This window comes from Protopterus annectens, chromosome 1.part0, assembly GCF_019279795.1.
Source record: "Protopterus annectens isolate FY-2018-M chromosome 1.part0, PAN1.0, whole genome shotgun sequence".
Taxonomy (NCBI): Eukaryota; Metazoa; Chordata; order Ceratodontiformes; family Protopteridae; genus Protopterus; species Protopterus annectens.
In genome coordinates this window covers 922,467,452-922,489,826 of record NC_056725.1, presented here as the reverse complement: position 1 = coordinate 922,489,826, position 22,375 = coordinate 922,467,452, and the positions used below count along the sequence as shown (strand labels likewise).

Below are 22,375 nucleotides of genomic sequence, written 5' to 3'. Positions count from 1 at the left end.
TTTAATCAACTACATACCTAGCAATTAGAAACATTCATGCTTTTTGCAGATTTTTATTCTCTCTTGTATAGCTTTAATAAAGCAATTTTAAACCATCTCTTGTTTTTTAAACAATCTCTTGTATAGCTTTGCAGTTTAACAGGTTGTAAATACAATTTAATACTAAATACAATAATAACCATTATGATAGCTATTAACAACTTGTAAACTATCTTATCCTGTCAGGTTTAATCCAGGATTTCTAATGCATTAATACCTGTTTCCCCTCCCCTCTGAAAGAGTATTGTCAAGAAGGAATGAGATATTATTTTTTTGTAGCTTTATTTTAGACCTTTTTGCAATAGATACTGCTTAGACAGTCAATGTAAAATTGAAAAAATACCCCTCCCCCTGTAGTATTGCACTATTGTTTATCTGCTTTATAATGTGTCAGTCCAACACTTTGGTTATGCATTTGTTTTATTGTTATTAAACTATAGACCTTTGTCTGATTTGATCATTTTTATAAAGCTTTTGCTGTTTATTACAACTAGTAGGTATTTATACCCTCCTGCACAATTGATTTGAACAGTATGTATACTATAGACCATCTGCTGACTGTACTTGATGCAACTGAGGTTTTTTTTTTTTACTTTTACTTTTAACATTTACTTGCAAACAGATTACCAGTGACATCTATGCACAATTGTGACATTTTATTACAATTACCAAATAGTGTTGCCTGTAAACATTTTAACAATTATGTTTTAATAACAATAATGCTTTAGAAAATCTCAAGCTACTTGTCTGGCAAGCAGTCTTCTTGTTTATCTTATTTTTCCAACATTTCCTGTAACTATTTATCTAGTCTAGGAAGGTCTGAGCTCACATTTCAGTTAACCCTTTTAGCATTTTTCCTTTAATAATAAGTATTTGTGATTTGCATAACTATGCATTTATACGACATAAATAGACATTATTTTACAATTAGTTTACATGGATTTTAGTATTTTTTATTTATTTGTTTAACTGCCCTGCCATTAATTTTACAAAAAAACTGTTGACTAATACCATCTGTGATTTTATTTATTTTTAAAAGTTAGAACTTTAACTGTTTGGTGTGGTGCTACTATACAATTTATTAACATTATCACAAAAATAAATAATCATACTATATTTAGCAGCTAAATTAACTATAGTTTTCCATCCCCCACTCCATGACTTTCTATCTTCATAACTTTCATTTTAGTTTCATAAACTATTTTACATTGTTGTTTAATTTTATCAATAGCAGCTGTCCAAAATTAATTATGTATTCTTCTTTTAAACAATCTTTCATTAACCTAACCATATATTCATTCAAAGACACACAAAATTTTTTTTAAATTAGTAACAAATTTTCTGCAACATCTCAGTTCTCAAATGTCACTTTGAAAAAAGATTCAGTCCCAGTATAGAAATGCTTTGACTTCTTCCAGTTTAATTCCCCATCCTGATATAACATGTTCCCATACAAAGTATCTATAAATAGTTCCTTGCTTTTTAAATTCAATTCTCATGACAGGTTTAATTCTCTTAACTTCCTGTTCTTATTTTTTATTTATGCCTTGCTCTGTTATTTCAGCATAATTCACACTGACACTTTTTCTGCATTAAATTCAGTCACAGTACTTTTTTAAGTTTCTCCTTCTTATCACCATATGCTGCTAAACTGGATCAGCATCATCTGTCTCACCTGTCTCTTCATTTAAAATCTGCGTGCCATGTCTGACCAGGAAGCTGTGATGTCATCCAAAGGTTCCGAATCAAACATTTGAATTAATATTTTATCTCCCAGACCTCCATTTTGAACCTCAGAAATGTTGTACAGTAATCCAGTACCCGCACAATCTATATAGAATTCACTCTGCTTTTTAATTTCCTGCTCATGCTCTGATGTAACCTCAACTTCACAAACATACTGACCAAGCATGTGCTCCACAACATTCTCCTCCATCCTCTCCATTGTACTCCTTTCTTGTCTTGGACCTCCAGTAACTGGATGCAGAAAAGAGTACGGATTCTTTATTTAAAAAAAATGTTATGTACAATACTATTTGCAAATTAACATATTTACATCTTTACATATTATACAACAAATGTCCATTCCTTTTTGTTAATGTAATACAATCCTAGATATCTTATTTTTTCTTTTTATGTTAAACCATCATTATCTTATTTGAATGCCACTCCTTTTTCCACAACCAACATCAATTTTTTCTTAAAATTCTACTAGTCTCCATTTACCATTAAATATGATTTTACTTAGCCTTTCATTCCAAATAATCTATGCAACATAAAATAATGTTTTATCTATTTTACTAACATATTCCTTATGTTTATGTCTATATGGCCTTGTAGCTCAGGGGTTAGAGCACTTGTCTTGTAAATTAGGGTCATGATTTCAAATCTCATCAAGGCCTCTGGTTCTACTATAATCACTCTAAGATGTGTGGAGAAATATAGTTTATGTACTCAGTTTTAAGATGACTTAATCTATTACTCAATTTAAGTGGAACCTAGACCAATGGAAGGGAATAGACACTTTACACAAGACTTGGCACTCATGACCCTTAGGGACAGAGGTTACTTAGAAATGCCTGGCCATCAATGTTCTATTTGGACACAGGACATCATTATTCTTTGGGGAAAATTTGGATAGCTGGGATCATTAGCTTAGCGCAAATCTATGAATCCATAAATCTATTACATCCACACATATTCATAACTATATTTATTTAATTTATCCTTTATATTATCAAAGTAATTTTCTTTACACAATTTTACAACTCTTATATATTGTAATAAAACATGTTCTGCAGTTTCTTCTGTAGCACAATATATACAAGCTCCTTCACTGATTTTTTTATATGATTTATTTCCCATTACTGGTAATTTATTAATCACAAATCTGCATAAAAGATATTTACATTCTACTTATTTATTGCACCATGATTTTCATACTCATAGCTTCATCTTTTTCATTCACTAGCTCAGCCCAACAATTAACATAATAATATTCTATCATGATGTATTTATACCACACTTTTCTCTCATTTTCTCTTTCATTAAATTTTATTTTCCATAAAAGACTTTTTTTCTTGATACCATCTCATTATTTCATTACAGCATGCTTTCCCTCTTTAAAAAAATTAACATATCCCAATGCTGCTTATATTTGAACTTTAATAAATTTATTACCAACTTTTTATTTGTATCATTCATCCAAAACAAAACCTTATACAAATTCAAAGAAGCAGCATAAACAGTTGAGTTTATTAACCTTAAAGCTCCATCTTCCTTGTACATGTATATGACTCCCGTTTTCACTAGATTCAATCTTTAACTCCATATAAATGAAAAAAAATACTTGTAGTATTAATAGTTTATAGGCAACATATAGACACTAGCTAAATATAATTGAATTAATGAAATAAAACTTTTTATTAAACAATTGCTTGCATGTTTTCCAAAAATAAAAAGCTCCTTTATTTCATCTGGTATCCTAGTCCAGTGGTTCCTTGCTTACATTTTTGCTCCCAAATCTTATTCCTAATGTAGAGATTTATTTCATTGAGAAAGATACTCTTGCTATTTTTACTACATAACAGAATTATTTACTTTTTTAATTTAAGGTTATGCATATTATGTTCATTCACACTTTGTTTTTCATAATCAATATAATATCATCTGAATAACTAAATATGACTGGAATTTTTATACATTCAGTAGTATGGTAAGTAACATATCTAGTGTGTAAATTTAAATCTCTGACAAAAAATTCATAACTAATGCAATTAATATACTATTCATAGGGCATCCCTGATGTATGTCATTATTTATATCTAAAAACCACTAAGCAAAAAGCTTTCCAAATAAAACCAACCAAGAAAAATGGAATGCAAGGCACGGAGAGCAGTATCTACAGCCAAAAACACGTAACTAGCGTAACTTTATAAAATTAACGTTTATTATAAAGAACTCTCAGCCATTAATGCTTTTCCAAAAAACAATTGCATTTTCGTCCTCACACGAGACTTCATCAGATGACCTAGATTTGGATATAAACGAGCAAGAAATTGTGACAGTTGGAAACAAAAATACTTTTAAGTAATTTAATATCTATAATTATAGTGATGTGGTACTAGAGAAAGAATATTTTTGTTTATTAGGAAAAGGTTTTAAATTTATTCCACAAACAAAATGTGATTTGACAAACACACTCCTTGATATTAAATTATTTTTAAGAAAAATTAACATGGACTTGTTTTTTAAAAATGAAAGGTCTAATACATTGGACAATAACCAGGTATTATATAAGAAATCTACATTCAACCCCCCTATTCACCCTCAACTTAAGAATTTGGAAGATGTAATGGAAAATAAATTGAGAAAAATGCAAAAGAGAGTAAGATATAAAATGAATATGGATAAAGGAGAATATAAGATATTAAATGACTTAAGAATTAATCAAAATGTAAGAATAATGAAGCCAGATAAAGGCGGGGGGTGGTATTTATGGATACCATTATATATGAAGGTAAAATTAACTGTATACTTAGAAATGAAACAAAATATTTGGTGGTCTCTAAAAATGAAATACACTTAGCATATAAAAGAATTGATATGGTATTAGAGGCTATGTTTCAAGAAGGAAGTATAGATGGGAAAATGTATTCCTATTTAAGAGTAGACAAGCCAAAAATACCTGCAATATATGGTATCCCGAAGGTTCATAAGGATGATATGGACCCCCCGCTTAGACCTATAGTGTCTGCAGATGGCTCAAAAACAATGCCATTAGCTAAATATATAGATATAAAAGCTAAACATATTTGGATTAATAAGAAAGTCATTTTGAAGGATTCATGGGACCTATTAAGGGAAATTAAACCAGAATTTTTTTCTAGAGATCTGTTGTTTGTCACTATCAATATAGTGGATTTATTTTCCTCTATCCCATATGGTGCTGGTATGAGAATGTCTGAGGATGAAATTTTTCAAGATAGCTTATTAAGTCATAGTGAGAAGGTAGTGTGCACAGGTTTAATGGACATGGTCTTGAGAAATAACTACTTAATATTCAATGGAGAATTTTTCCAACAAATAAAGGGAGTGGCCATGGGTGCAGCCTGTGCACCTACCTTCGCTAATTTAGTATTGGCCAACTGGGAAGAGGCATATATTCTCAATTTGAGCTTTAATACTTGTTGGAAACTATATCGAAGGTTTCTGGACGATATAGTTATTTTTTGGACGGGGGGGTTGAGAAATTAAATGAGTTCTTAATTTACATTCAAGAGACAACTGATTTCCTTAAATTTACTTATAACAAGTCAGAAATAAGTTTGCAATATTTGGACATTGAAGTATATAAGGGGATTAATTCCTTTGAAACGAAGACATATAGAAAGCCAACTTATTGCAATTCTTTTTTACATTATGAAAGTGCACATCCAACCCACTGTAAAAAGAATATAGTTAAAGGACAATTTGTTAGGGGGTCACGGATGACGAGTAATCATGAGGATTTTAATAAGGAGTGTGTATTGTTGGAAAATATGTTTTTAGATAGAGGGTATCCAAAAGAATGTATTAGTAATATAAGGATAGGGATTGAAATGGAAAGGACAAATAGATTTAAACCTATTCTAGGAGAAAAAGAAAATAATAAGAGACAAATGGAAGGGGAAGAAAAGAATGTTAAGGAAGACTATCAACATGCCCTTATCCTTGAATATAATGCTTTAAATCATGTTACTAAATCCATCTTTCAAAAGGAATGGGCTAGATTTAGAGCTCTTACAGACTTGGAGGGAATAGCAACAAGTATACCCAAGATAGTGTTTAGAAATTTTAATAGTATTAGAGATATGTTGGAACATAAGAAGAAGGAATTTAAAAAGATAGATAGTAGTATTAGTGGAAGAAAAACTGGTACCTTCAAATGTGGGAAGTGTAACCAGTGTGAATTTATTGCTAATAAGAAAAAAAAATTTTGGAGCGTAGGGAAAGATGTATTAGTAGTAAAGGAATATATGTGTGAAACAAAGGGCCTAGTGTATCTTGAAACCTGTGTAAAATGTTGTTCCTTTTATGTAGGGAAAACAGAAAGGACCCTGAAAAGAAGGATTTATGAACATAACTATGATATAAAGAGAGAAAAAGAAACAAATGCTCAGTACAAACACTCTAAAATATGTAAAGAGAGTAAATTTAATTTTTTTGTAATAGAGCATATTAAATTAAATAGTAGAGGAGGTCCTTGGGAAGACGCTATAAGTTATAGGGAACTATGGTGGCAAGTAACACTAGAGGCCAACAAAACACCAGGTTTAAATGAATGTATATCCATACTCCCGCTTTTAAAATTAAAGGCAAATGAGTTATGAGAATTTAGTGCAATAGAATTTCTTTACCCTAGGTGGTGCTATTTCATTAAATGCTGATGCTCTGTCAGTAATTTTATATGAAATTTTTTTTAAATATATTTATATTAATTCTTATTTATTTATTAAGTTGATATCAATTTTATAAGTTTTGCTGGTTAAGCTAATTAATTTATTTATTTAGTAAAAGTCTTTTTTTTAAATAAATGAATTTTTGAAATTGTGATTTTATATAGGTAGGATGAAATATTTATGAATAATTCATGAGCCCATAGGTGAAGCTGATTGCCTGATTTGAATTAATTGATTAGTAATCTATTGGTTAGGAGTTTTAATTAAGTGTATATAAATGGTATTTAGGGATTTTTTTAACATCTGATGAAGTCTCGTGTGAGGACGAAAACACAATTGTTTTTTGGAAAAGCGTTAATGACTGAGAGTTCTTTATAATAAACGTTAATTTTATAAAGTTACGCTAGTTATGTGTTTTTGGCTGTGGATACTGCTCTCCGTGCCTTGCATTCCATTTTTCTTGGTTGGTTTTATTTGGAAAGCTTTCTGCTTAGTGGTTTTTAGTCGTTTTGTTGCGGTTTGGCCATGGAGAGGAGTTCCTCGCCCTTGAAGGGATATGATGACCTGGGAGAGTCTCATAAACTTATCGGACAACTAACTGAACTAGTGGATTTACTGTGCAAGTCCCTAGTGGGGACTAAAATTCAGGTGCAGAAGGCTGCAGGAAATGACGTTGAGGAGCTGATTTCAAACAAAGACAAAAGGAAGAGGTAGCTTATTGGCGATGGAGTATCTGCCGGCGACCTTATGGAACCGAATGGTGTACCTTTTAATCCTGCAGCCACTCTGAGAGTGTTATTGCAAGCTAGTTTGGACAATATCAACAGCGGAATGGGTTTAGATGTGTCGCAAGTGGGTCGAATGAATTCAGGTACTGTTCCATCACCTAGACCCATTGAGACCTGTGACTGGTTGAATAAGAATTATTGTTTTAATATTAATAGTGTCCCTAGCAAGGGACCTAAAAACAAAGACTCTTTTAATAAAAAATGGACAATGTATCTAAATTAATGCTTAAATATAGATCTCTGTTGATAGAGAATGCTTATCTAATGGAATGTATTAGTAGGAACATTGTTCCTAAAGGGTTGAGAATTTATAAATACCCTAACAATGTACAAAAGGGCTCATTGTTTCATAAAGAATTAATGGAAGTTTTTAATAAGTGTGGTTTAGATATTTTGAAATTAATTATTAAGGAAAATAACAGAAACCTGGAATCATTACAAAAAGATATTAATGAATTGGATGGATTTATTAAGGAAGACTTGTTGTTTAGTATTAAAGAAGAGAGAGATAAATACTTTAAAGTAAGAAATGAAATAAACAACAAATGTAAGAGCTTAATAGATAGAAAAATGTAGAAATTAAAACGTGATTTACAGGATTATGAAAATGAGGTTAGTTACCCTAACCCCCCTCCATTCCATACATATAAAAAAGTGTATATTATAATAATAATGGTAGGATGAAAGAAAAAGAAAGATATAATGCAGAAAATCATTTTTATGATGAGGGATGGAATGAATATGATAAATAATTTCCCCCTTTAGAGAGAGAGCAGAGTACTTCCTTTTATCAGAGACCTTAAAAAGGAAATTTTGGGATGAGAGGGGGGAGAAGGGGGAGGGGGAGATACTAGATAGTTGTACCCCTGACCTAGATTTGGATATAAACGAGCAAGAAATTGTGACAGTTGGAAACAAAAATACTTTTAAGGAATTTAATATCTATAATTATAGTGATGTGGTACTAGAGAAAGAATATTTTTGTTTATTAGGAAAAGATTTTAAATTTATTCCACAAACAAAAGGTGATTTGACAAACACACTCCTTGATATTAAATTATTTTTAAGAAAAACTAACATGGACTTGTTTTTTAAAAATGAAAGGTCTAATACATTGGACAATAACCAGGTATTATATAAGAAATCTACATTCAACCCCCCTATTCACCCTCAACTTCAGCATTTGGAAGATGTAATGGAAAATGAATTGAGAAAAATGCAAAAGAGAGTAAGATATAAAATGAATATGGATAAAGGAGAATATAAGATATTAAATGACTTAAGAATTAATCAAAATGTAAGAATAATGAAGCCAGATAAAGGCGGGGGGTGGTATTTATGGATACCATTATATATGAAGGTAAAATGAACTGTATACTTAGAGATGAAACAAAATATTCGGTGGTCTCTAAAAATTAAATAAACTTAGCATATAAAAGAATTGATATGGTATTAGAGGCTATGTTTCAAAAAGGAAGTATAGATGGGAAAATGTATTCCTATTTAAGAGTAGACAAGCCAAAAATACCTGCAATATATGGTATCCCAAAGGTTCATAAGGATGATATGGACCCCCCGCTTAGACCTATAGTGTTTGCAGATGGCTCAAAAACAATGCCATTAGCTAAATATATAGATATAAAAGCTAAACATATTTGGATTAATAAGAAAGTCATTTTGAAGGATTCATGGGACCTATTAAGGGAAATTAAACCAGAATTTTTTTCTAGAGATCTGTTGTTTGTCACTATCAATATAGTGGATTTATTTTCCTCTATCCCATATGGTGCTGGTATGAGAATGTCTGAGGATGAAATTTTTCAAGATAGCTTATTAAGTCATAGTGAGAAGGTAGTGTGCACAGGTTTAATGGACATGGTCTTGAGAAATAACTACTTAATATTCAATGGAGAATTTTTCCAACAAATAAAGGGAGTGGCCATGGGTGCAGCCTGTGCACCTACCTTCGCTAATTTAGTATTGGCCAACTGGGAAGAGGCATATATTCTCAATTCAAGCTTTAATACTTGTTGGAAACTATATCGAAGGTTTCTGGATAATATAGTTATTTTTTGGACAGGGGAGGTTGAGAAATTAAATGAGTTCTTAATTTACATTCAAGAGACAACTGATTTCCTTAAATTTACTTATAACAAGTCAGAAATAAGTTTGCAATATTTGGACATTGAAGTATATAAGGGGTTTAATTCCTTTGAAATGAAGATATATAGAAAGCCAACTTATTGCAATTATTTTTTACATTATGAAAGTGCACATCCAACCCACTGTAAAAAGGATACAGTTAAAGGACAATTTGTTAGGGGATCACGGATGACGAGTAATCATGAGGATTTTAATAAGGAGTGTGTATTGTTGGAAAATATGTTTTTAGATAGAGGGTATCCAAAAGAATGTATTAGTAATATAGGGATAGGGATAGAAATGGAAAGGACAAATAGATTTAAACCTATTCTAGGAGAAAAAGAAAATAATAAGAGACAAATGGAAGGGGAAGAAAAGAATGTTAAGGAAGACTATCAACATGCCCTTATCCTTGAATATAATGCTTTAAATCATGTTACTAAATCCATCTTTCAAAAGGAATGGGCTAGATTTAGAGCTCTTACAGACTTGGAGGGAATAGCAACAAGTATACCCAAGATAGTGTTTAGAAATTCTAATAGTATTAGAGATATGTTGGAACATAAGAAGAAGGAATTTAAAAAGATAGGTAGTAGTATTAGTGGAAGAAAAACTGGTACCTTCAAATATGGGAAGTGTAACCAGTGTGAATTTATTGCTAATAAGGAAAAAAAAATTTTGGAGAGTAGGGAAAGATGTATTAGTAGTAAAGGAATATATAATTGTGAAACAAAGGGCCTAGTGTATCTTGCCACCTGTGTAAAATATTGTTCCTTTTATGTAGGGAAAACAGAAAGGACCCTGAAAAGAAGGATTTGTGAACATAACTATGATATAAAGAGAGAAAAAGAAACAAATGCTCTGTACAAACACTCTAAAATATGTAAAGAGAGTAAATTTAATTTTTTGTAATAGAGCATATTAAATTAAATAGTAGAGGAGGTCCTTGGGAAGACACTATAAGTTATAGGGAACTATGGTGGCAAGTAACACTAGAGGCCAACAAAACACCAGGTGTAAATGAATGTATATCCATACTCCTGCTTTTAAAATTAAAGGCAAATGAGTTATGAGAATTTAGTGCAATATAATTTCTTTACACTAGGTGGTGCTATTTTATTAAATGTTGATGCTCTGTCAGTAATTTTATATGAAAAATGTTTTAAATATATTTATATTAATTCTTATTTATTTATTAAGTTGATATCAATTTTATAAGTTTTGCTGGTTAAGCTAATTAGTTTATTTATTTAGTAAAAGTCTTTTTTTAAATAAATTAATTTTTGAAATTGTGATTTTATATAGGTAGGATGAAATATTTATGAATAATTCATGAGCCCATAGGTGAAGCTGATTGCTTGATTTGAATTAATTGATTAGTAATCTATTGGTTAGGAGTTTTAATTAAGTGTATATAAATGGTATTTAGAGATTTTTTTTAATTATTTATATCTATTCATATGCTTCACTATCCATTAACTAAAATTCTTACTTTATTACATGCAGAACAACATACATTCTTAATTGTATTATCAATGTTATACTCTTCCATATTCATCAACGAAAGTTCATGTTGTACTCTATCAAAAGCTTTATTTAAATCTCCTATCATGATCTTGGTCTAATCAGTCCTGTTTATAATATCATCACAATTTCCCTTACTATGAATAATAATTCCTGACATCATCTTCCCTTTAAACTATATGTATGCTATCTTCCATAATACTGTTCATCTTACATTCCATTTTGTTCTGAATTATTTTCATAAAAAAAAATTATAGTCTGTATTGTTTAATGCTATAAGTCTCCAATTTTCAATTTTATTTTTATCTTCCTTTTTTCCTTACAATTTTAAGTATACCACAGTATATATATATATAGGCAGGGATGTACATAATCATGTCCAAATGGAAAGTGAAGGGGTGCTTCCCATTCAAAACATTTTTCTTCTAATGATCTCTGAAGGTACTTTTAGTGAGCAGTGATTGATCTGTTTGCATTCACCAGAACTATATTCTGCGAGTAGAAATGTATCCTATTTTTGATGGTTCCAGTCTGATTTATTCAGTCTTCATGTGGCATTACAGTGATGATTCAAAATAAATCTCATAGACACACTACTTGTGGAAGTTATTACTATTTAGTGACACATCTAGACCATAGGACAATAATATACAATGTTTGCTTAGGCAATGTATATCTAACCATGAATGTGGTGTCAGTTTTCTTCATATTCTATATATATATATATATATATATATATATATATATATATATATATATATATATATAGATATAGATATATATATATAATTCTAGTAGGAATGATCAAAATGTTCACATGCTTAATATAATCTGCAAAATCATTTTAAACATTCATGTGACCAAAAACTAGTAACACTGAAATTACAAAAGGCTGCAGAAGAAAACCAATGTGCTTTTGTGATCTTTCCATTAAAACCCATCTGTAGCACTAAGCACTGATTTGTCTGAATAGTAGTAGTGTTATGGAAAAAGGTTTTCTAAAGTAAGGGTTAAGGTTAGCAGCGATTATTAAGGTTTATTGGGGAGGGGCTTCACTACCAGTACATGCATAAATACGAGACCTATGAAAAATAATGGTTTTGCAGTTGGTGCAGAGGATTAGGTTGTGAACTATAGTTCTTATGGAACAGGGTTTGATTTTCTCAGCCCTTGTTTGCTTACTATGTAACCTTGAGCGAGTCATTTAACAAGACATCACTTCGAGATTACCCCTAAAAAAGGACTATGTGTCCAGTGGACCCACTTGTTTAAGAAATAGAATTATATTTTCAGTGCCCATGTAAAATTAATGCTCATAACACAGAATGGCTGATATAGTATGAATAATCCCAAACAAATAAAAAAATAATAAAAATAGAAATGAGTCTAACTAACTAACTTTAAAAACAAAAGGTTAAAAAAATCCTAAAATATGTATTCCTTTCAGTTTGAATGTCAGGTGCCAGATTAGGTAATGAAAACATCCAAAATAATGTGTTGCTCATAAGGTAGGGTAAATGTACCAGTATTTTCTTTTCTACTTTAGCTTCAGTTTTGTGATATTTAGGGATTTTTGTTTTGCAACAGTGTCCAATAGGTTTAAGGATTATGTCAGTTGGTGAGATTGTCATGATCACATTTCCTGCTTGAATGCTTGGGTATTTGCAGTTTGGTCATGTACTGAGATAGATGTCTTCAAGCAAAAAGATAGCATGGTTTTGAAATGAATGCTGGATGTTTGATGCATGTGTAACTTTTTAATTCCAAAATGTTTTAATGTACTGTTTTCATACCTGACACTTTACATGTTGTCAGGAAGAAAGGGATTTGTATTTGTACTTTATTTAAGTGCATTATAGTTTATTATTTATATGTGCATTTAGATGTGATTCTGTAGGCTACAGGTACACTTAGGCAAATATTCTCTTTCACTGGGATTCCTTTAAAATGTTTTACATTTATTTATTTATTTACTTATTTATTGATTTTTATCATTTTAATTTGTTGATGTGAAGTGTCAGTTCCTTGTTCTGTTTCCCTGTATTTGTTTCAGGTTTCAAGATCATTTCAGGTGCATTTCTGCATGACTTTCTGCAGAGATTAAGAGAACATTTCATATTTATTATTATTGTTCACTTAGTTATTTTTGCATTATAATATATTGACTTTACTTGCTTTAATGTAGGGAATATGTACTTAGTTTTGTGTTTTGCAATTGTCATTTGGGGAACTAGCAGTTTTGATTCACATAGGATAGGTTTTAATTAATACATTTTTAGTTTTATTGCATTTCTTTAGGTAGGGCTTAGTGAAACCTTTTAGTATTTCTAGGTTTAGGCAAAAGGATCTTTTTTAGGTTAGGCTCAGAAGCATAGCTGACTCAGCCAGTGCCCTGTGTTGGTACCACAAACCAGCTCCCTACCCTATCAGCTCTTCAAGTGAAGAGCAAAAAAATAAAAAAACACTTTACTGTAACATGCTATTACAGTTATATAGTTATATTCTTCCATACACACATTATTGAAGAGCAAGGAGGTTAAAAAGGGCCATTCCTCCTACTGGCAGAGCAACTATGTGACCAGATGCCTGACATGCCCCGCCACCACTCTCCTGCTCCAAAGGTCTCATTTCTGCGCCCTGTTCCCAGACCCTCTTTCTTCTTTTAAACTGTAGCAAATTTCTTGCTACAAATGTAGCAAATAATTGCTACAGTTTATATCCTGCTTGCATGGAGGACTATTTCACTCATGTTTTAGTTAAAAAAAATCTTTAATTTAAACTGTAGCAAACTACTTGCTACAAATGTAGCAAACAGTTGCTACAGATTATTCCCTGTCTGCATGGGGGATTACAGTGCTCAGTTTGCACTTAGAAATGAAGAGAGAGATTTTCTATTTTTTTTTTACTTTTAAACTGTTGCAAGCTGTGGTCTACATTAGTTTGCTACAGTTTAGACTACACATGGAGTGCTACAGTACTCGGTTTGACCACAAATGCAATACCGTGTTTTAAAAGCCAGTACTGCATTAAGAGATAAAGATCCATTGATTGACCCCTCCCAGCACTTTGCTCTTGGGGGAGTTGCTCCTCTGCCCTGCCCTAGCCATGCTACAAGTTAGACTAATTGCTGTTTGATGTGTGGTACATGGTCTGAATAGTTAGTATGATTTATGTCTGGCTGTTGAAGCAGGTGAAGTGATATTTTAGTGATGACGTTGGCAGGTTTTGATATTTTAATGACATGATGATGACAGGAGTAGTCTGGTGATATTTAAAACACTGTGCATGAACATTCTGACATGTCGGACTAAGGTTAGGGTAAAAAAAAAATATGAAAAATATTTAAAATGTTGGGATACGCAATACCAAGTCCTAGCATAGAACTCAACCTGTTAGCACAATAAATCTGAAAAAAGACTAAAATAACAGGGTGACAAAGGCCCAGAAATATGGACATATTTTAAATATTATTCTAATAGGCTTATATACTTGATAAGAATAACAGCATTTGTATTAGCATGCATTTTCTGAAGGATGTGAAGTCTGAAATTCAAATGTATGTCATTATTTAGTGAATTTAATCCTCAGAGATTTGTCAGAAAACTATAAATTTTGTAAGGAATGGGCCAAAGGTATGATTCAAAAATCTGGACATTCTGAAAATCTGTACAGCTGAGGGGTATGAACTGTCTAAGTATGTGGAGAATGAATGCTCAAAAATCCAGACTTATTTGCATTACGTCTGTGACTGCCATTTCTCAGAATATTCCCTTTTCTCCAAGGTATGGTGATCTTGGAATTGATATATATATAAGTTCAGTGGATTGGAAGTTGTTCCCTCCCACACACAAAAGCAAGCTGTAAGGAGAAGAGCGATGTTTCATATTTGCTCTCTTCCTGTATTTTGATGTTTTTTCAGCATTCCAAGTCCTAACATTTCAATAGGGAACCAAAAATATAGAGAGGTATATTTCTACTTGAGAGTTCGTTCTGCAGTCCTACATGGATTGTAAAGAGGCATATCACATACCATTTACATTACAGTATGTCTCCAGTTTTGCCTTAAGATTCACTCAGCTAGTCATAGCCATACACTCTAATCTTTGCATCTAGACACAACTACATAGAAAAACAAAATATGTTGTTTCATAACATGCTATTGATTTTCCAACAGTACTGAAAACTATCTTGTCAAAGCCTGAAACCACATTTATATTAAAGACAAGTCAGGAGGGGCTATGGATAATGAAATGTTACAGTAGCAGTAGAATGTCTTAATATGTAGTTTGCAGTTTCTGAAGGTATATGTATATAGGGGCTATGGTACAGAGAATGGAATGAAAGAGTGATTTGGTTTGCAGAAACTGGTTTCCAAATCTTGTTTTTTCACTGTTACGGCTTGATGTAGAGTTGCCAACTAAAGATTTTTTTTCCTCAGAATACATTTTCCCCCTTTAAGGGATTCATACATCTTTATGCATGGAGACATCCATCTAAATACTGGTCCTACTCAGTACTCTGAGTCTCACAACCTAACATCCCCACAAGTTTCTACTCTATTACCACCAAACCCACAGAACCACCTGGACTTCATCTATTTCACACTAATTAGACTTAGGTACAATATATTCTACAAGTACATGCCTGGATAACACTGCACTCTCCAGACAATCTAGTTGCCACTGAAATGTGGCTACATCCTGAAACAAAAGGTATAGATTGTGCCATCAAGATATAATATTAACAGACAACTTAGATCTAATAAAAAAGCAGGAGTGCTGATATTCTTTAAAAAAACAGTCTTGAGGTTTCTCTTTTTCTTCACAAAATACTACAATTCTCTAACTTTAAAATCCTTAAAATACAACTCAAATTATATAGGTGCACTACATAATCCCAAAAGTCTGAAATATCGAATTTCAAAATCTCGAGACTATATAGCCGGAACCCCTAAATGCCAAAAGACCAGAAGCGCGAAATTCAAAATCCCGAACGTACAACACACATACATCACACACATACACATACACACAACTTCCCCCCACAATCAAACATATCATCCTACACTACAGATAAGTGGGGAGGTGAGCCCCCCCTGCACCCCTCATGTGGGGGGGCTGTGCCGCCACCTCCACCCCCACTTAAATATACTAACTCTGAGATCGCACAAACAGACACACAAGGGAAATTCACACCCACACATTTTACAGTCCCTCACACACACACATCACAGTCACAACACATACTGACACACACTAAAGCCCCTAACCAACACACTTACACCTAGATAATTACCTGAACTTCCACCTATCCATCAACAAACCACAATACCAGAAGCGCAACTTCAATGTCTCCGAACATCGGGATTTTGAATTTCGTGCTTCTGTTCTTTCGGTATTTAGGGGTTTCGGCTACATAGTCTCGAGATTTTGGAATTCGATATTCCAACATTTCGAGATTATGTACTGATCCCATATATATATATATATATATATATATATATATATATATATATATATATATATATATATATATATATATATATATATATATATATATATATATGTATGTCTGTGTGTGTGTGTGTGTGTGTGTGTGTGTGTGCGTGTGTGCAAATGTGTGTATATAATACACACACACACACACACACACACACACACACACACACACACACACACACACACACACATATATATATATATATATATATATATATATATATATATATATATATATACATTCCCCCGGTAATTATACTACTACCCATGAAAATATTCTCTCTTGGTTCTCTTTAAGAACACCATATGAAACCATAGACAATCTCACTGCAGACTGGCAAAAAAACTACTATTCTGCACAATAAACCTTACATAATAATAGCTTCAAATCATTCTGGACCTCAGTCAGCATGTTAATAAACCCTGATCAGGCCTCACAACCAATCTGAAACACACAAACCCAAATGCTGGCATTGTTAACCAGTTTAACACCTACTTTATTCAAACAGTTCGCTCTATAATCAATTAGGCATCTACTCCAACACTTACAGTCCCACCCCAAACTAATAACCAGCAGACTCTTTTTGTTCAACCAGTACCTATAGCTATCATTAAAATTACCCCAAAACTTTGACCTACAATCTTTGCCCTGATAACTTGTCAAACGAATACCTTAAAACTACAGCTTAAGGTATTGCACACCCTATCACAATTCTGATAAGTCACACTTCAACTGACCTCTCATACTGTAGGCCAGTCACAGCCATTTTATCTTGATTATCCAAAATAATAGAGAAATGTATGCAGACAGTTTCTGCATCATATAGCAGAAAATTAGTACCTGCCCACTACACAATACGGTGTCTGCCAACACTGTAATACTACCACAGCCCAGTTTTGTTAATACTGTCAACACTTATAAAGATGAAGGCGATTTGGTCTCTGCACTGTTTATAGATTTATCCAAAGCATTTTACATTGTGTCTCATCAGAAACTCCTGTGCAAACTCAGCTCCATAATATTTACCAATCCCTTACTTCACTGATTTTATAACTATCTGTCAAATACAGCTTAGACAGCAAAATGACAAAATTACTTCTTTTCTTTCCGACCTGTTATCATCTGTGTCCCACATGGCTGTATATTGGGAGCTCCACTATTTAACCTGTTTACCAATGATCTTCACACCACTGTTTGCCATGCTAAAATAGTTCAATATGCTGATGCCTCTACTCTGATCTGCTCAGTAAAACCTCTCCCTAAACTCCAAGCAACACCTTACTTAGTCATCATTTCCCGCTTTGAAATGCTGACTAAACAATGTACAACTCCTTCTTAACCTACCCCCAAAACTAAATAAATACCTTTTACTCCTAAACAACTCTCAATGCAAAAATCTTCTTTCACTATCACCTCTGATAACAAGAATGTGATTGAACTGATAAACCAGTCAAAAATGACTTGCTGTAATTATTGATGACTGGATAAAATGGAATTGCCAAGTATCCCATTTAATTAAAAAAATCACCAAAAACTAGGATCTCTGAAGAGAGCAAAAGCTTTCCTCAATGAAGCAGCTACAAAATGCCTCAACACTCCAGCTGCCATCCCTGCTGGATGCTGCCTCCAGTTCTTATAAATCTTCAAGCCTCAGTGTTATCTAAACTACAGCAATGCCATAATGAAGCAGCCAAATCCACAACAAACCATTGCAACAGAACTGGCTACTGTCTAGTCCTCAGAGAACCTAACTTGTTGAAACATCCACATCACCTGTCTCTAACTCAGCTTATAATGGTCCACTAGTTATTTTATAAGCCTGAAAACCGCAGAGCTCTAAGAAATATAAGTTGATACTTCTTCCCCAACAGAGCTTTATGGTCTCAAAATAAATCTCTTAGCAGTACAATAGACTCCTTCTAAGCAAATAGCACTGGCAATCTATGGAATGCTATCCTTTCTATATTCAATCAGTTCCAGAATCAAGTGGCTTTTCTTCTGCATTCCTTCAGGCTAAATTCCATTCCTGTACCAATATCCCCTCTTTTTCCAGCTTTATAGTTTTTTTTTTATTTCCTTGTCATTATGTCAATGTTATATGTCCATTCCCATTTAAATGTATTCTTCTCTTCTCCACCTGCATTACAGTTAAACTCTCTTTCCCTTTTCACTTTACTATTGTCACATCTGCTCTCTGTTTCTCTCCTGTAATTTTTCTGTTTTTGTCCTTCCTCACTCTCAGAATCTATTTACCACCCCAAGTCAAACTAACCTGTTTTAGGCACCTTTCTACATCTAATATCTTCTTTTCTAGTCTTTTTTCCCCTCTCATTTCATCTCTAACAGGTTAGTCACCCAAGGCCCATTTTATCCTCTCAGATACTGTCATTCTACCATCCCCCTCTCCCTATCCTTAACTTCTCCCAGATCCCAGTCCCGACTTTCAATGTCTATGCTTGCCTTCATACTTCTTCTGATGATTCTACTTGTGATTTTTACTCTCCCCCTCCCACTATTGTATCCTCATGTTATTCTTATTCTGTTCTTTACTTTTATGTTTTATTTGTAGCCATATTGAAAGAGCCTTGGGATGTTATGACTGGATGTGTTATACCTTATGCACCTACAAAATATACATATATAAAGTTGGGACTTTTTTCTTCTATTACTAGAATAATGTGCCGTGTAGATCATTTGTTTGTATTTACTAGCTGAAAACTGTGTAAATTCTTATATTTCTGTTTTAAAACTGGTGTAATAAGTTTTCTGCCTAGGCCTCTGTTAACCCAGTTGGATTTTCACAGTAATCAAAAGCAATGAAAAATACATAAGTAAATAGCTATATAAATAAAGTTTACAAGGGCTGGATGATGTGAACCTAGTATGGCACAATATGTACTCTAATGAATATAGGATGATATTTTGGTAAGCAACAAACTTTCTGCCCATTCTCTGTCTTGTGACATAGCTTTCCAAAGAAAGTTATCAATTAAGTGAATATTTTTCAGTTCTGTGATTCATTCGCTGTGTATAAAGGTGTAACAATAAAGGTTGCACCAAATAGACTGAGGACGTACAGGTAATGTGAGGGATTAGGTGTTCAGCCTTGTGCCTTGACAAGAAAGGTTGTCCTTCTGCTATTAATGTGTAGCAATTGAATTAGCAAGTTTCTGCTGCATGGGTGTTTTACAATAGGATTCAGTGAAACCATCAAAAGTTTTCTTATTGTTGTTTGTACTGCAGTTGTATCAAGTAAGTCTATAGTCTGTTGCCTTCCTGCTAAGTGTTCTTTCTTTTTTTTTCATTTTTCTTTCTCCATGCTAATCTGTAGTACACATGTTTATGTTATGTATATATGTTTCCACTCACTTCTACTGTAGGCTTCTATTGTAATACCTGATTTTATGTTTGCATGAACAGCACTGGTACTGGATAATGTAGGTGATGCTCGTATATGAGAGTTTCTGTTTGTGAAGAGTTTTGTCATTCTCTAGAGTTGCTTACTTTTTTCATATGTTACACACTCTAGCTGGGTACCTTTTCTTCCTGCTTAAATATCAGATTTACAGATTGTATGTTGTGTAGCAAAGAGTGGGAACTAACGGATAGGCTTACCTCCTGTCCCTCTAACATCTGTAAACCTACATTTCAGTAACCCCATACTTGCATGTATACACATATCTCTTGTTAGTTTAGTGTATTTTTCTTTCCGTCCTTCTATACTGTGGAAGCCACCATTTTTGTTTTTAGTAATCCCAAACTTGCATACCTACAAATATCTCCTGTATGCTTATTATCCTGTTTAAAGGTTAGAAAGCTGAAATGCAAAACTGTGAAATATAGTGCACTACTCTTATTTACCAACTTATCATATCGCACTACCTAAAGAACTTGCACAGCTGAATTTTACCTGCAGTTGGCAAAAAGTGCACAAGCAACAATAAAAGTTAAATCAATGTAAGGCAATACGAAAACAACTTAATTTGTTAAGTCTAGTTTGCATTGTTTTGTAGTGTTGAATCAGCTGGAAGGATATTCCCACTCACTCACCCACACTCATAGGCCTTTTACTGCCGAAGTTGAAGCTACCTTAACACTTCAGCATATTTCACTCTTATCAGTGAAATATATCCCTGGAAAGACATTGAAAAGCCCATAACTATAAAATTAGATGCTGTGACTCGAGACAAGGATTTAGAGTTCAGACAACTTATCTTTTGTATCCATGAACCTCCTACCTCACTGATTGTTTATGATGGCAAACCATCTGGGGGGATCTTCCCGCTCCATTCGCACCGCTCACTCCACGTTCCTGCCCTTCCTCCATGTCCCACCCTCCCCCAGCACCTCTACTCTTATCCCAAACAAACCACTCCCCCTCATTCCTATGGTCCAGTTACATACAAGCCAACCCTGTCCACACCCACATTTCATGCACAACTTACTTTCTTTTATTTAGCCAAACTTATCTGCTGTCCCTTACATCCATCCCCTTGAACTCACATGCTCACTACTATACTTTTTTGCATCTTACTCTTCTCTACCATCACAATACAATCACCACCACAAACTATTTTAAATTAACTCCAGACTTACCACCTTTTCTTCTACTATACACACAAACTAGCATTGCACCATAATTTTGCTACTGCCCAATCACATTGGGTCTATATTATAACATCAAAGTTCTCTAACATCGAATGTTATAATATTGAACCCATAATGTCGAACGCTGAAAACAGCGAAGGTGCAGGACATCAAATTCTTTCCCAGGGAAAGAATTCGATGAGCCGTTGCTGTGGCTTCGCTGTTTTCAATGTTTGATATGTTGGAGTGTTATGGGTCGGGTTCAGGTAAGTGTGCAATTGTATGTAGGTTAGGGTTACGGGGCGGGTTAGGTGAGTTAGGGTTAGGGAGCAGGTCAGGTAAGTGTGCGGTTGTGTGGACATTAGTGTTAGGGTTCGGGTTCAGGTAAGTGTGCGATTGTGTATAGGTTAGGGTTAGGGGTGGGTTAGGTGAGTTAGGGTTAGGGCGCGGGTCAGGTAAGTGTGTGATTGTGTGTAGGTTAGGGTTAGGGGGCAGGTTAGGTGAGTTAGGGTTAGGGAACGGGTGAGGTGAGTGTGCTATAGTGATGGACCTTAGGGTTAGGGTTGGGTTAAGGTAAGTGGATAGCTAGTACTGTATGTAAAGTTTAGTTTAGGTGTAGGATTTTAAGTGTATGTGTGTGGATGGCTGTGTTTTGTGTGTGTTTCTGCTGTGTGTATGTTTCTCGAAATAGCGACTTATTTCCCTGGGAAAAAATTTGCTATTCTGACTAATCAATGTTTTCACACTTCGGTGTTTAGGGTTCGATATAATAGCATTCGATGTTAGAGAACTTCGATGTTATGATATAGACCCATCACATCAACCCCACCCATGCTTATCACAAACTGCAAGGTAAAACACCTAACCACATTATCAGAGCCCACTCTGAAGTCAAAACATTGCAACCTTACTTTCAGCTGCACACATACCACATGATAACAATCTTTCTATACACCTGATACTACATTCAAAGACGCAAATTGCACTTTTACTATCTTTAAACCTGCTATCACAGCTGACATGCTCCTCCTAACTTGCCTAGCCTATTTACTCTTAATTCTTAACTGCCGCAGTGGTACGGCGGTAGCATTGTTACCTCACATCAAGAGATTCTCCCGTTCGATACTCGGCTGGGCTTGGGAGTGCCTTCTGTGTGGAGTCTGCATGTCCTCCCCGCATTTGGGTAGCTTTTGAAAAACATACATGCATAAATGGGCATGCCTTCGTTGAAGGTTGAGCGTCGAGCTGGCACCTTGGCATTTCTTAAAAAAAAAATCTACTGCCAATCATTAGCGGACCGGAGTTCCGCTGTGGCGACCTCTTACCGGGAAAAGCCGAAAGACAAACAACAACTAC

The 22,375-nt window shown here is 33.6% G+C and overlaps 1 non-coding gene across 1 annotated transcript; it reads left to right on the top strand.

Annotated features, from left to right (window-relative positions):
• The first annotated feature begins 2,369 nt into the window (after positions 1-2,369).
• On the top strand, positions 2,370-2,441 carry TRNAT-UGU. The gene has a single exon. It is a non-coding gene; the product is annotated as a tRNA-Thr (tRNA).
• The last annotated feature ends 19,934 nt before the right edge of the window (positions 2,442-22,375 follow it).